We start from the raw sequence: 14,184 nt of genomic DNA, 5'->3' as shown, positions 1-14,184 counted from the left end.
TGTTGTCTAGCTCCATCTCTGCCTCCAACGCAGAGCCCTCGTCTGAGCTTTTGTCAGCCCGCAGGACTGGCCCATGTTCCTCTCCAACCTTCTCATTGTCTGACTCTGCTGCCAGCACCGCTGGCCACCAGCAGGCCACAATATAAATATAAGTCAGTTGCCAACATATGAATTTTGATCAGGTGACCATGGGGATGCTGCATTAGTCATATGTCTGAAAAACAGTCATAAGTCACTTTTTTCAGTGCCATTGTAACTTTGAACGGTCACTAAAAGAACTGTTGTAAGTTGGGAACTATTCACTAATATATATGCACAACATTGATTCCACTTTAATATCTATCCACAACACCCTAACTGACACCGGTTCATGTTTCTACTGTTATTTTTTTTACAGGTAACTAAAATGAGCCGAGGTGGCGCAGTGGTTAAATGCAGCACTGCAGGCTACTTCAGCTGACTGCAGTTCTGCAGTTCAGCCATTCAAATCTCACCGGCTCAGGGTTGACTCAGCCTTCCATCCTTCTGAGGTGGGTAAAATGAGGACCCGGATTGTTGTTGGGGGCAGTATGCTGACTCTGTAAACCACTTAGAGAGGGCTGAAAGCCCTATGAAGCGGTATATAAGGTTCAATGTTCAAGGTTCATTTTATTTATATGCCGCCCTATTCCCGGCGGGACTCAGGGCGGCGCACAAACCCAAGGGAGGGGAAGGGAAACACAAAGAACTACAACAAAAAGTACAAGGGAATTTAAAACAACCAACAGCCACACGATTTGAGAGGGGAAGGGAACTCATCGACCCTAGGCCTGCCGACACAGCCAGGTTTTAATGGCTTTTTGGAAGGCCTGGAGAGAGGTGAGGGTCTGAATCTCTGCGGGGAGCTCATTCCAAAGGACCGGAGCTGCCACAGAGAAGGCCCTCCCCCGGGTAGTAGCCAGATGACATTGGCCAGTAGACGGAACCCGGAGGAGGCCTAATCTGTGTGATCTAATGGGTCTTTGGGATGGCAGCAGGCGGTCTCTCAAGTACCCAGGTCCAATACCATGAAGGGCTTTATAAGTGACGACTAGCACCTTGAAGCATATCCAGAGACCAATCGGTAACCAGTGCAGCTCGCGGAGGATAGGTGTAACGTGGGTGTACCGAGATGCACCCACAATCGCTCGCGCGGCTGCATTCTGGATGAGCTGAAGTCTCAGAATGCTCTTCAAGGGCTGCCCCATGTAGAGCGCATTGCAGTAGTCCAGTCTTGAGGTCACAAGGGCATGAGTGACTGTTGCGAGTGCCTCCCAGCTCAGGTAGGGACGTAATTGGTGCACCAGGCGAACCTGGGCAAATGCCCCCCTGGTCACAGCCAACAAATGATGTTCTAAGGTCAGCTGTGGGTCCAAGAGGACTCCCAAATTGCGAACCCTGTCTGAGGGGTGTAAAATTTCACCCCCCAGCCTGAGTGATGGAATACTAGCCAAATTTTTGGGAGGGAAACACAACAGCCACTCGGTCTTGTCTGAATTGAGTGCAAGCTTGTTGACCCCCATCCAGACCCTGACAGCCTCCAGGCTCTGGCACATCACATCAACCGCTTCACTGAGTTGGCACGGGGCGGACAGATACAACTGGGTATCGTCCGCATACTGATGGTATTTTATCCCATGCCGCCGAATGATCTCACCCAACGGCTTCATGTAGATGTTACACGGGAGGGGGGACAGGACCGAACCTGTGGGACTCCATATTTCAGGGGCCTAGGGGTCGACCTCTGCCCCCCCCGACCAACCGACTGCGACCTGTCCGAGAGGTAGGAGGAGAACCACTAAAGGACGGTGCCTCCAACCCCCACCTCTCATAACCGTCGCAGAAGGATCCCATGGTCGATGGTATCGAAGGCCACTGAGAGGTCAAGAAGCACTAGGATGGAGGCATGACCTCCATCCCTGGCTCTCCAGAGATCATCGGTCAGTGCGACCAAAGCAGTTTCCGTGCTGAAGCCAGGCCTGAATCCAGACTGAAAGGGATCCAGATAATCGGCTTCATCCAAGGACCGTCAGAGCTGAAAGGCCACCACTTTCTCAATAACCTTCCCAATAAAGGGAAGGTTGGAGACTGGACGGTAGTTATTCAAAATGGCTGGATCCAGAGATGGCTTCTTCAGGAGGGGTCTCACCACCGCTGTCTTCAATGGCGGAGGAAAGAAGCCCTCCCAAAGGGAGGCGTTCACTATCACCTGGATCCAGCCCCGCGTCACCTCCTTGCTGTTCGCGACCAGCCAGGAGGGGCACGGGTCCAGTGCACATGTGGCGGCACTCACCGCTCCCATGGCCTTGTCCACTTCATCAGGAGTAACAAGTTGAAAGTCAGTCCAGAGATGTCGTTCAAGACCCTCCCCCGGTACCCCGGCTGGCTCTGCGCAATTGGAGTCCAGGTCTCTCCGAAGCCGAGCAACTTTGTCCGCGAGAAACTGGACATACTCCTCTGCTCTACCTCGTAAGGGATTATCCGCAACCCTCCCATTCAGGAGGGAGTGGGTTACCCTAAACAAGGTGGCAGGGCGCGACTTAGCGGACGCAATCAGAGCGGCAGTCTAACTGCTATTGCTATAAGTCTAACTGCTATTGCTATTGCTAAATGAAAATTCCCTGAGCTGGTACAGGTATTGCTATATGAAGTACTATTTACAAAAGAATATTCCCGAGCCTTTGATGGCTAGAGTAATTTTTTTTAGATGGATGACTATATACACACAATAAATAAATCATGTAAAGCTTTAATGTCCTATTATTGAAAAAGATTTCATCAAAATTTCTTACCTTGAAAACAGCTTTAGAGCAATTTGCTGTGCCTCAGGACAGGCACACCAAATTTGATTAGAATTGTACACATATACTCTTATTCTTTCTTATTGTGCACAACAGAATCCTTTATTCCTCTAATAATAGTTATTTCTATTAATGTTCCCTTCCAAACTAGAGGTTATTAATGAAATTGTCCAATTTTAAGTGCTGCTGCTTCTTTAAGCATCTGACTACTGGACATTTTGCTATCATATAATTTTGTGGAATCTGCTGAATTGTCTGCAGTTATCCACAGAATAGAGAATTGTAGAAGTAATGCTGTGTTTGTTGTAGTCTAATCACTTGGTTAAAAATGCCACATCTCCAATATGCCCCGTCCATCCTATAACTTTGATATATCCACTAATTGGTTTTCTTTTCATTCTGCCTACTGAAGTAATCATTTGAATGAGTTTTAAAATCCATTTGACTTTTGGTACAATAAGAGTCGTATTTGTTCTTTATGGAATTTTAATGTCATATAGAATAATTGCTCTGAATCTCATGTTGGTACATAGGCAACTACATTCATTTTCCATGTGACATTGATCACACGTTCTTCTGTATACTACAGATTTTTCTTTTCCCACCCTAGGGAATTGCATAATTAATCCAACTGAATATGGTATTGAGGTCCTATGTTAGTCAGTTTTATGCATTCCCAAAGACTAACCTGATGATAACCATTTCTTCTTAGATTTTATTTCTTAATAAATGCTTTCTTATACATGCTGACATAAAATCTTCCATTTGAATGCAGATGCTTAGCCAGGAAAATAGCTTCTAACAGCCTCCTCTTACATAGTTTAATTCACAGTTGATCATGCACCTGTTGTTCAGTATTTCTTTATTTAGATTTTGTGATGCAATGATTCTCTTCTCTGTGCGAAATGGCTTGTCAAGTATGCTTAATTTATCTTATCTTCATAAGCTGTTTCTTTGGCAACACCTTTCCTTGTCCTTGTGCAGTTTAATTCTCTCTCCACATTATTTCATTCAAACTTAGCATTTCCTTGAAGGTTTTTGCTAACTCTTCTAGCTTGCCTTTTTTTAAAAAGATTATTTTCACATGCCATGTAATGTCTGTTGTAAACTCTGGGAAATAATGCCATAGAAATACAAGAGTGACAAACGGAATGTGAAACTATCTGTAGCCAACATATCCTTCAGTGTTCAGTGTTTCTACTGTTCCCCAGAACTTTCTTCTTTGTAAATTCTAGAAGAGGGGTTGCCACTCTGTCAGGCATTTCCTATGGTCAGACTACATCTAGATAGGCCCAGTGGTGGGATTCAAATAATTTAACAACTGGTTCTCTGTCCTAATGACCGGCTGGGTAGGCGTGGCTGGGTGGTTATATGACTGGGTGGACGTGGCCAACTCAACATCACTCACGTCAAGGGGTGCCTCACTTCGCCTGGCCTCCTGGCCTCACCCAACAGATTATATGGCCATCGCCTAGTCTCCTGGCCACTTTCTGGCAGGGAAGGGAGGGGCGAGGTGGGGCCGTTGCTGTGGCATGGCAAGGCACGCTATTCAGCCGGTTCGCTGAACTCCATAAAAAAGTAGCAACCAGTTCTACTGAACTAGTGTGAACCGGCTGAATCTCGCCAGTGGATAGGCCCCTCCTTTCCCTTCTTTTCCCCATTCTAGAATTATGATAATGGGAACAATATTATTCCAGCATCAGGCGATGATCAGGCATCAGGATTTTAATATAATATCAGTTGACTGTCAATATCCCCATGGTGCTTTTTGCTTCCATGGCAACTATAGAACCGTGCATATAAATGTAGTTGGTCAGCTTTCCTCATTTTGGCCCATTTTGAGTTCAAGAATATTTTAAGCTGGAATTCCTAGAATTGGGCACAGAAGTCTGGGTGTTGGAGTACCATCAATCTGGACAAACCAAGCTGGAGAAGTCTGCAGTTGATTTTTTTTTTTAGATCGCACATTCCTAGCATCCATCAATCACTGATCTTCAGGAGCCAAGGCCCACGTTGGGTCTCTCAATGGCATCTGAGGCCATATTTGAAAAAAGAAGGTTGAGCTAGGGCAAAGATGTGGGCAGATCTGGGCCAGAAACTTTATTTATTTTAAATTACTGAAATACGATTAAAATTATTATCTCCTAGTATATTTAATACTTTTCCTTTTGTTGCTCCTATACTAATAAATAATATTAGTATAGGAGCAATTTTAGGAAGATCTCTGGACACCTGTACCCCAATGAATTTGAAAACTGATAAGTAACTTTAATAATAATAGTAGATTCAATCCAAAATCAATACAGGGGAGCAGTTAGGCATTCCCAAATGTAGCTTTGGAGGTGATATTGTCACCAAAATTTTACTCAAACTATTTGAAGAACTCCTTCATGTAAGTTTTCTATATTCTGAAGAATCCCATACTGTTTATGCTCCTAAAAACAATCAAATTACAGACCTATAAGAGAGAAAGAAAGAGATTTTAACACTGGAAATCACATCAAGGGTACCAATCTGTCTCTTGACTGCATTCATTCAAGCTATCAAACTTCAATATCATCAATTCAATCATTAACAGATATGCTAGCAGATATGCTAGCAAACTCTTCCTAGAAATATATTTTTAGCGGAGTTTTTTCCTATTCCATCTCTAGGGACAATTGTTATTGAGACACAATGTTTCTAAAAGTGCAGGTAAGAACCTTTTAGCAAGATAAATACACCCCCAGGATTCACTTAACCGTTGATGATTCTATAAACATGTTCATGTAGGGTTTTTTGACAATAATATAGACCTGGTTTGCCAGGGCTTTCTTCTGGAATGTTTTCTTGATTTCCCAGTTCAGTCAGTACTTTGGCATTTCTCATTCTAATCAGAGCCAAACAGCTTAGAGTTTTATTTTGTTACAACTAGCCAACCTGGATGAATTTACAAGATTCAGTTTAGAATGGCTTGAATAGTTATACTTTTCTGACCCTCACAGATACCTCTGGAGCAAATTGCACAAAACTAAATTCAAAACCACCAATACTTCATAATTGTGGCATTCATGCTTTGCCTGCAAAAGGGCCCCAGATTCAGTCCATGAAGTCTCCCGATGGAGCTGGGAAAATATAAAGTGAGGTGTACAACCCCATCTCAATTTTTCATGTCAATCTCCCCCCCCCCCCAAAAAAAAATTAGGGGTGGAGCTTTCCAAATATATCTGAAAGCTGCCTGGGGTTACACATTTTAATTTGAGAAATAGGGAAAATATTGTTATGTTATTTATTTTAATGCTTAGGGCTATATCCTGCTTTTCCTCCAGGTACCCAAGATTCTTTCTCCTCCCATTTTTCTCAGAATAATTGTGTGTAGAGCAGTGGTTCTCAACCTTCCTAATGCTGCGACCCTTTAATACAGTTCCTCATGTTGTGGTGACCCCCAACCATAAAATTTCTTCTTTCCCTCTCTTTCCTCCCCTCTTCCTCTCTTCTCCTCCCTCTTACCTTCTCTCCTACTCTTAATACTCCTCCCTTACTTCCTCTGCTTTACCCTTTCTTCCTTTCCCTCCTCCTCCTTCCTCCCTTCTTCTCCTCTCTTTCCTCCCCTCCTCTTCTCTCCCTCTTACCTTCCCTCCTACTCTTGATTCCCCTCCTTTACTCCCTCTGCTTTACCCTTTCTTCCTTTCCCTCCTCATCTTTCATCCTTTCTATTGTTGCCCTTGCTTATTTACTTTCTCTGATGGGTTTTCGGGGTGGCATTTCAGGAAATCCAACTTTATATTTTCATACATAACATTTTCTCTGTTGCATTTTATTTCTAATAAAAATAATCATCATCATTTTTTAAATTGTTTGCTTACTTGCATTGCATTTTTTTTTTTTTGCTCTTTTCCTTTGTGCATGGTTTATGGTACTTTTAGCAAGCAGGTTTTCATTGTGTGAATGGGGCCAATTCGGGCTCCTGAGCTTGGCTCTTGATGACAGGTCTTGTTGTGGATTTAGATATAGTTAAAAGTACCTGGCAGTGGCATGGAAAACATAGCCACGTGCACGCCCTGCACAATTACAGCCCGGAGCAGGACCTAAGCCCCTTTCTCCCTCGCAGGAACACTTTCCCTCCATTATAAAGTCTCCGAGGCTAATTGTATGGGGTTTGCGCACGAACCTATGTTTTTATGGTGTGGAGCCGCAGTGACCTCTGCACGGACATTCAGGAACCCATCCGCGGGGATTTGAAGGAACGTGAGGTGGAGTCTAAACTTTAGAGTTGCGCTGGTCTCAGCGACCCCTGTGAAACAGTTGTTCGACTCCAAAAGGGGTCGCAATCCACAAGTTGAGAACCGCTGGGGTAGAGGAAGTTGGGCCGAAGTCATTCTATAAGCTTTCAGCATTATACCCTATGGAACATATGACAAGTTGTAAGATTCACTGCATTTAATTTCACTGTTGCTGAAATGAAATAAAGTTTAGCTTTTGACCTGGCCTTGGCTTAGTTCTTTACAAGTTGCACATCTCAGTGTGGATAGAACTGATTGCAATAGGCTACCTTGGTCAAGTTTTGTAAAATGTCTGATTTTTGTCATATAGAGAATATAAACATACATTTCATATCAGTCAGATCATGGTGGATGGAGTGGGGAAAAAAAGTATCAGCAAATCCATGAAATCCTAATTACTCTCATTTGGGGCCAGAGAAAATCTGATTAATAAATGTCAACCAGAGCAGCATTAATTCATATTAATTCTGTTGATAGCTAAAAGAGAATATAAAACAGTTGGGGGAAATTCTCTCCTAGCAAATAACGAGAATAATCTGCCCATTTCAACATTTTCTGGAAAGTGCATACAAACAGATAGATCCTACATGAATATTCCTAGAATGAGTGGGGAAATCCTTTTAAATATCTCTCTAGATGACTAATGCTTCTTCAGAGCATAGCAACTAATAGTGCTATAGGGATGCAAAAATTTAGGCAATCCTTCCTCTGTTTCAAAATAGAAGCAGAAACCTCAAAAAATTAAAGATAAGATGATGGCTGCAATTAGAAAGACATTAATTGGCACTGATAAAAAATCTGTCTTTAATTGAACTGCTACTGAGAAGATTCTGAAATTTGTGGCCTGTATTTCCTTCCATATTCAACACAAACATGCGTAAATTTTAACTTATATAATTACTTACTTACTTACCTACTTACTTACAACTTCCTTGGCTAAGGGCATACATGGAATTCTCTCTCTGAACACCAAGGCAAACCTTGATCATTGGTTTAAGCACTAGTGATTATATTTAGAGATACAGTTACGTTGTGGTATCCAGAGCTTGTACACAGGAGCCACTCAAGGGGCCAAACTGAAGCAATGGTAATTTGGGATGTTCTCCTGAAGGTGGGCAGCACTGTGTAGTATCAGTACTAGTGGTGCCAGATCTGAAATGTAAATATCTGGACAGGTAATAGATGGGAGCAAATAATTAAAACATTTGGTATCTATTTGCAACTATCTAGTAGTTGTGCACTAGAGCATGCACTAAGAGACAGGTGTCAAACTCATGCTGTCAAGTTGCCGTCATGTGATATTTCGTGATGTTTTTCCTCTTTGCGGAGCTGGAATGGGTGTGGCCTGCATGTGGCGCATCCAGCCTGTGGGCTGCCATTTTGACACCCCTGCTATGGTGTCTGCTGCATTTTTGCTTGCCACTCTGACCCTACCTTAAGACAAATGCATTGATTTTCCCATTGCAATGTTTGTGGTTTAGAAATTAAAGTCTGACTGGAATCTTCAGCTGTGCCTGTTGGCCTGAAGGTAGCCCCTATCCCTTTTTATATTTACACCACTATCTTCAACACCAACCAGATGGGACTTGATACAAAAGACTTACTCTTGGAATTAAAGGATTCTGAACCCACAAAAAGCCACCATTTTGCAGTGGGTGGAGCAATAAGGTGAAGGAGATATAACCATTCACTTCACAGGTGCAGGTTTGGGAATGTACATTTCTCTTGTTTTGGAAATGGAGTTGAGTGATTTAAGGCCATTAAGAGCTTAGACTGCCGTTTTTGTCTTTATTGTGTCTCAAAATGGTGGGAAATCAGGACACTGATTTTTAGCATTTATCCTCAGGTGCAGCTCCAAGGGGCAAAGAAAGGTGAATTGGTGATTGCATACAGTCTTGCAGCCATACATTGGTCACTTCTGGTTTCATGAAAGAAGCTGGAGGAAAGTTATCTTGTTCTTCTTAAAGAATTCCAGATCAGAAATCTTCTCCAATGTATCGCTAATCCTTTGACACTCTAGCAAGAGACGCAGCTGTGTCATCTGGCACCTGTGATATAGAATGTTAAAACCTCAATCAAATCTTTATGAGTGTTTTAAACATGGGCAGATTAGTGGGTCTATATATTTGTGCCAAATACTAAATAGATGAATGACATAAGGTGTCAGTTAGTAAATAAAAGTCTTAGAATCAAGCAGTTGGAAGACACCATAAAAGTCATTCAGTTCAAATCCCTGTTAGTTGCAGAACCCATTATAACATCTCTGATTTCAAACTTTGCTTGAAATCATCTAGTGAAGGAACATTCATCACCTGGTTTATTCACCATTTTGGTAGCCTTCTTCTGAATATTTCCAATATGTTACTGTTCTTTTTGAACTGTGATGCCTAGACCAAAATGAGGCCTGACCTCCTCTGACCTGGATTATATGCTCCTATTAATATAACATAGCCTTTGCCTATTTAGCAGCTGCATCAGACTGTTGGCTCATGTTAACAAGGGTACCCAAGTCTCTTTCACAGATGCTGCTTCCAAACCTGATATGCCCCATCATTTAATTGTGTCATATTTTTCCTGCTCAGATGTAGAACTTTTGATTTCTCCCTCTTAAATTCCAATCTATTTATTTCATCCCACTATTCAACCCTTATAGATCTGTTTGAATTTTCCCTCTTTCATCTAGATGTGCACTTTTTTTGTCATTTATGAAATCTAAAAGGGTCTCTTCAACTATGGCATTGAAGTAATTGATCAAACAGGCCAAGATCATGTCTGTGGTGCCCCACTCAATACTTCTTTTCAAACTGTTTTTCTCCTTATACCCCTTTGTTTTCTTTTAGGTTCTAGAAGTTTTCATATGAATAACACCAAGGAAGCTGGATAAGACAGGGCATCCTCCACTTTTTCCAAGAAAAAGTAAATCTATATTTTAAAAAAGAAAATATTATGATTACATTATTCAAGTTATGAATTAGCTGTAGCTATTTCCTTTCACAGTAATATATATATACTTACAAAGCAGCAAAATATAAGAAATTGTAACATCAAGTTCAATATAGATAAAATAAAAAAGTGGCACAAATACAAAATCCAGCTACAAAGGGAGAGAAGGAGGTTCTAAAAACCCATTGGGTAGTCAAATGAATTTTCAATTTAAAAGGCAAAAGAATAAATATTATTTGCCAAATTTTAGGAAAGTAGAATCAGTCATTTCAGCAGAAAGCATTCTGCAACCATTTGACTACTTCTGAAAAACGCACCTGCTCTTGAATTTCATCTGGTTAAGTCTAAGGCTATGAAGGACACTCAGAACAGAATATCTGATGACAATTTCAGGACATGATTAAAAACATATGGAAAGGAATGGTCCATCAGATAATGTCACTTCAAACTGTTGAGGTTTTATAGGTTACCACCTGAACTCCAAAACATCCAGGAGCCAGTAAATTGGATTAAAGCAAGCATAACACATTCCAATCACTAATCCAGCTGCTGCTTCAAGGGCTACTTCAGGTCAAGTGCACTACAATGATACAGAGGGGAGAAGGTCATGATAGATCACCGAAATTGCTTTCTTTCTATTCATTTAGGGATGTAGTTGGTTCATCCAACTACAGCTGGTAAGCTGGTAAAAAGAAGTCTGTGCTACACAGAAACACCAGAGAAGGTTGATAAGAAAACTCTTGTGATTCTAGGGATAGAGGAAATCAAAGGCTACTTCCAACCTAATATTCGATCCTTCAGGGAGAGAACAGCTCAATGAAGAGGGAGGACATTATTGAATACAAAGCAGCTAATCAGAACCACCTATGAATAATACTTGTAATTTCTCTGGATTGATGTTCAGTTAATGGATCCTTGTCTAGTTCACTATGGCCAGACATAGATTAAGTATTTCAGCTGCTTAGAGTGACTCTAATGCAAATAAGAAATAGTCGTGCATACCATCCGCAGATGACTGCCACACCCTTTATGCATCATTTCTGGGGAATGTGACAAAACAGACAAAGAGGGGTTACAATGTTGTGATCAAAGTGCTGCCTCCTTCCTGTACAAAAGGATTTCTCAGTAGACAAATTAGTTTTCACAAAGGACCTATTAAAAACTGATCCACAAACAGAAGAACGGAACACAGCTGTCTGTTATCTACAGCCCAGGCCATTCAAATCCATTAATAAGCTAAAGTTCACCCTGGACAATGACATTGTACCTTCTCAGGCACTAGCTGGCAAGCCCATACTTACATATAGGCAGTTACCCAACCTGAAGCAGATTCTCACAAATAATAACAGAATTCTTATGCTGATATAAGAACCAGACCTTTTAACAAACCCAAATGTCTACTTTGCCCTCATAGCAATAATTCCAACAAACTTCTCACACAAACTTAGAAGAATCTTCACATGTTCTTTCTGTATTGTGATATATGCTATTGTCTACAGTGCTAGAAATTGTCCCTCTGCATTCTAAGAGAAAAGACCTTGCACAAAATAGTCAATGGATGGACAAGTTCAACATCAGGACTGTGAAGAAGGACAAAGTAATATGGGAGCATTTTAACTTTTCAGGACACTTCAGTAAGATCTCAGAGCAGTTGTTTGGAACAAAGACACTCTAACACAGTGTTTCTCAACCTTGGCAACTTGAAGATGTCCGGACTTCAACTCCCAGAATTCCCCAGCCAGCATTCGCTGGCGAATGCTGGCTGGGGAATTCTGGGAGTTGAAGTCCGGACATCTTCAAGTTGCCAAGGTTGAGAAACACTGCTCTAACAACATCACAAAATGAGATTGCTGAACTTACATCCATTCAGAAGTCCCAGTATCTCAGAACTTCATCCTGTCTTCTCCCCACTCTTTCCCCCCTCTGCCAGACCCCAATTTAAATCCTACATCAGCTTAGTTATTCTGTACATCTGATAAAATGAGCATTGGTTTGCAAAAAAAAAAATAGACTGAAAAAATGCTATCGGACTTCTATTTTTTACCAAGTATCTTATTTCACTGAATTAATAAAAATATTCTGTTTTCTTTCAAAGTTAGAAAATCCATCTTGAATCATAAGTATAAAGGTTTGTTTAACTGAATCTCATGGCTGCATATTTGTTTATTAATGGCTGTTATTGTAGATGTGCAGAACAGAAAATATAAATCAAATTATACTTTACTGGCAGTGAGTACCACTTATAACATCCATTTCAAATCTTGTTTTTCATACAAGCTTCACTAGGTAACGTAGTGGCACACCAGATGCCACTGTCTCTTCTCTGCCCTTCTGTGATTTGGTTAAAGCCAAGAAATTTTATCTCTAACCTACCCAAAAAGTAATCACAAGGCTTCCTGGTTTGAGTTGATGTGTGCTTAGGTGACCACACAGATCATGTGGAACATACATCACTGTCCTCAAGGGTAAGATTGGCTTCTGGTTCTCCACATTCAACGTCTGAGCAAGTTTATTCACTGCCTCATGGAAAATGACTTCTCACAACTGGTGAAACACTTTACTTCTTTCAATCTATATCAGGGGTGTCAAACTCGATTTCATTGAGGGCTACATCAGGGTTGTGTTTGATCTCGGGGGCCAGGATAGGTATGGCCAGAATGGGTGTGGCCAGGGTGGGTGTGACCAGCTTGATGTCACGCTTGTCAGAACCTTTGGTAGCCCAAGCGCACTGCCAGCGAAAATAGGCTCCCTAGCTCTGTTTTCAGCCGTGATGGCCTCCTGCAGCCCTCTGCCAGCAAAAACAGAACTTAAATAGGCCACACATTCCGCCCCCTCCCCAACCCGGTTTTTAGCTGCAACAGCCTCCTGCAACCCTCTGCAGAGAAAACAGAGCTCCACAGGTCAATCCTTTGCTACTTCCAGGGCAGCCCCGCAGGCCAAATCTAAGTACATCACAGGCTGGATCTGGGCCCCAGGCTTTGAGTTTGACACCACTAATCTATATCTTCTGAACAGACATAAAAAATAATAAATCATATTGATTTAACAATATATCATTAGCCCAATATTTTGACTTCCAATCTCTTTAACTTACTGAAATTACCATACTTGCACACACACACATACACCATATTGCTGTAGAATATAGAGAACTATATCCAAGCATAATTTCTTACCTCTGAAAATGAGAATCTTCATCCTTTTGTGTCGCCCCCCCTTTGAAAATATAGTTGGTAAATCTCATTTTACTTTCCACTGTTTTTAAGCAACAGTGTCATTACTGCTAGGTGTGCCAAAGGGCAAGGAGATTCTTAATATTGTGTACTAGCAAAACTCAGCTCTTTCTACAGAATGATAGAGCCTCTAGTAATATTGTGTGTTCTTGGTCGACTTTCCAAATGTTGCAACAGAAATAATATCAATTAACCAGGAATATATTAAACTTTTAGCAGCTGAAGCCCCAAGGGACAGACTGATGACTCAAAGCGAAATATGTCAACATAGTTGCGTCCAAATTTTCACTTTTTTTCCCTCCAGGTTTTGGGAAAGACCTCTGGAGTCTTTCTTTATATTTAAAACTGTGTTGAGACTGTTTTAATCTCTGTTAAGTCTTTGGTCCTCAGTAACTGAAAAACAAATGTGGCTCCTGCTTGGGAAAAAAACTATTTAATTTGGATTATATTCTTAAATATAATTCACTTTTCCTGGACTCAAAAAGCAATAAAATAAAATCATAACAGCTAAATTCATGGACAATTGCTTATCTCATTTATTTAGCTTACATACTAACTTTCCTCTCTCTTCTCATACTAAATGTTATCTCTGAGCTGGCATGCTTTTGTTCTTTAGATATGTTTACCTGTAGTTTTCATTAATACCCATGTACTTTCAGACAAACTTAAATCTTGATGCACTCTATTTTCTTTAAATATATATTTGTTTCTGATGGGTTGGTTTTTTATATTGTTCTTATTTGGGTGATATTTTTTCCTTTTGCTTCTTATCCAACTATTCTTATTTTTTTTTAAAAAAAATGTTTCCAAACATTTTGGATATACTGTAAATAAAAGAAGCCAGCGTGGATATAGTCAATGTATCATTTTTAAAATTTCTAGTGTGCATGTAACCATGGTTTATAACAGAGGTGGGCCTCACATACT

General features: G+C 41.0%; 1 long non-coding RNA gene across 2 annotated transcripts in view; it reads right to left on the bottom strand.

The window, feature by feature from the left end:
- Nucleotides 1-2,536: 2,536 nt before the first annotated feature.
- Nucleotides 2,537-14,184, bottom strand: part of LOC116506003 — a 120,857-nt gene continuing 109,209 nt past the window's right edge. For both annotated transcript variants that reach the window (XR_004255001.1, XR_004255000.1), the window contains exons 4-5: nt 6,970-9,129; nt 2,537-5,277 (exon numbers count right to left, since the gene is read on the bottom strand). This is a non-coding gene — a long non-coding RNA (uncharacterized LOC116506003). The remainder of the gene's footprint in view (nt 5,278-6,969; nt 9,130-14,184) is intronic.

Source organism: Thamnophis elegans, chromosome 3 (assembly GCF_009769535.1).
Source record: "Thamnophis elegans isolate rThaEle1 chromosome 3, rThaEle1.pri, whole genome shotgun sequence".
NCBI classification, from domain to species: Eukaryota; Metazoa; Chordata; class Lepidosauria; order Squamata; family Colubridae; genus Thamnophis; species Thamnophis elegans.
Note: the sequence above shows the minus strand (reverse complement) of the source record. Positions and strands in the feature narration are given on the sequence as shown.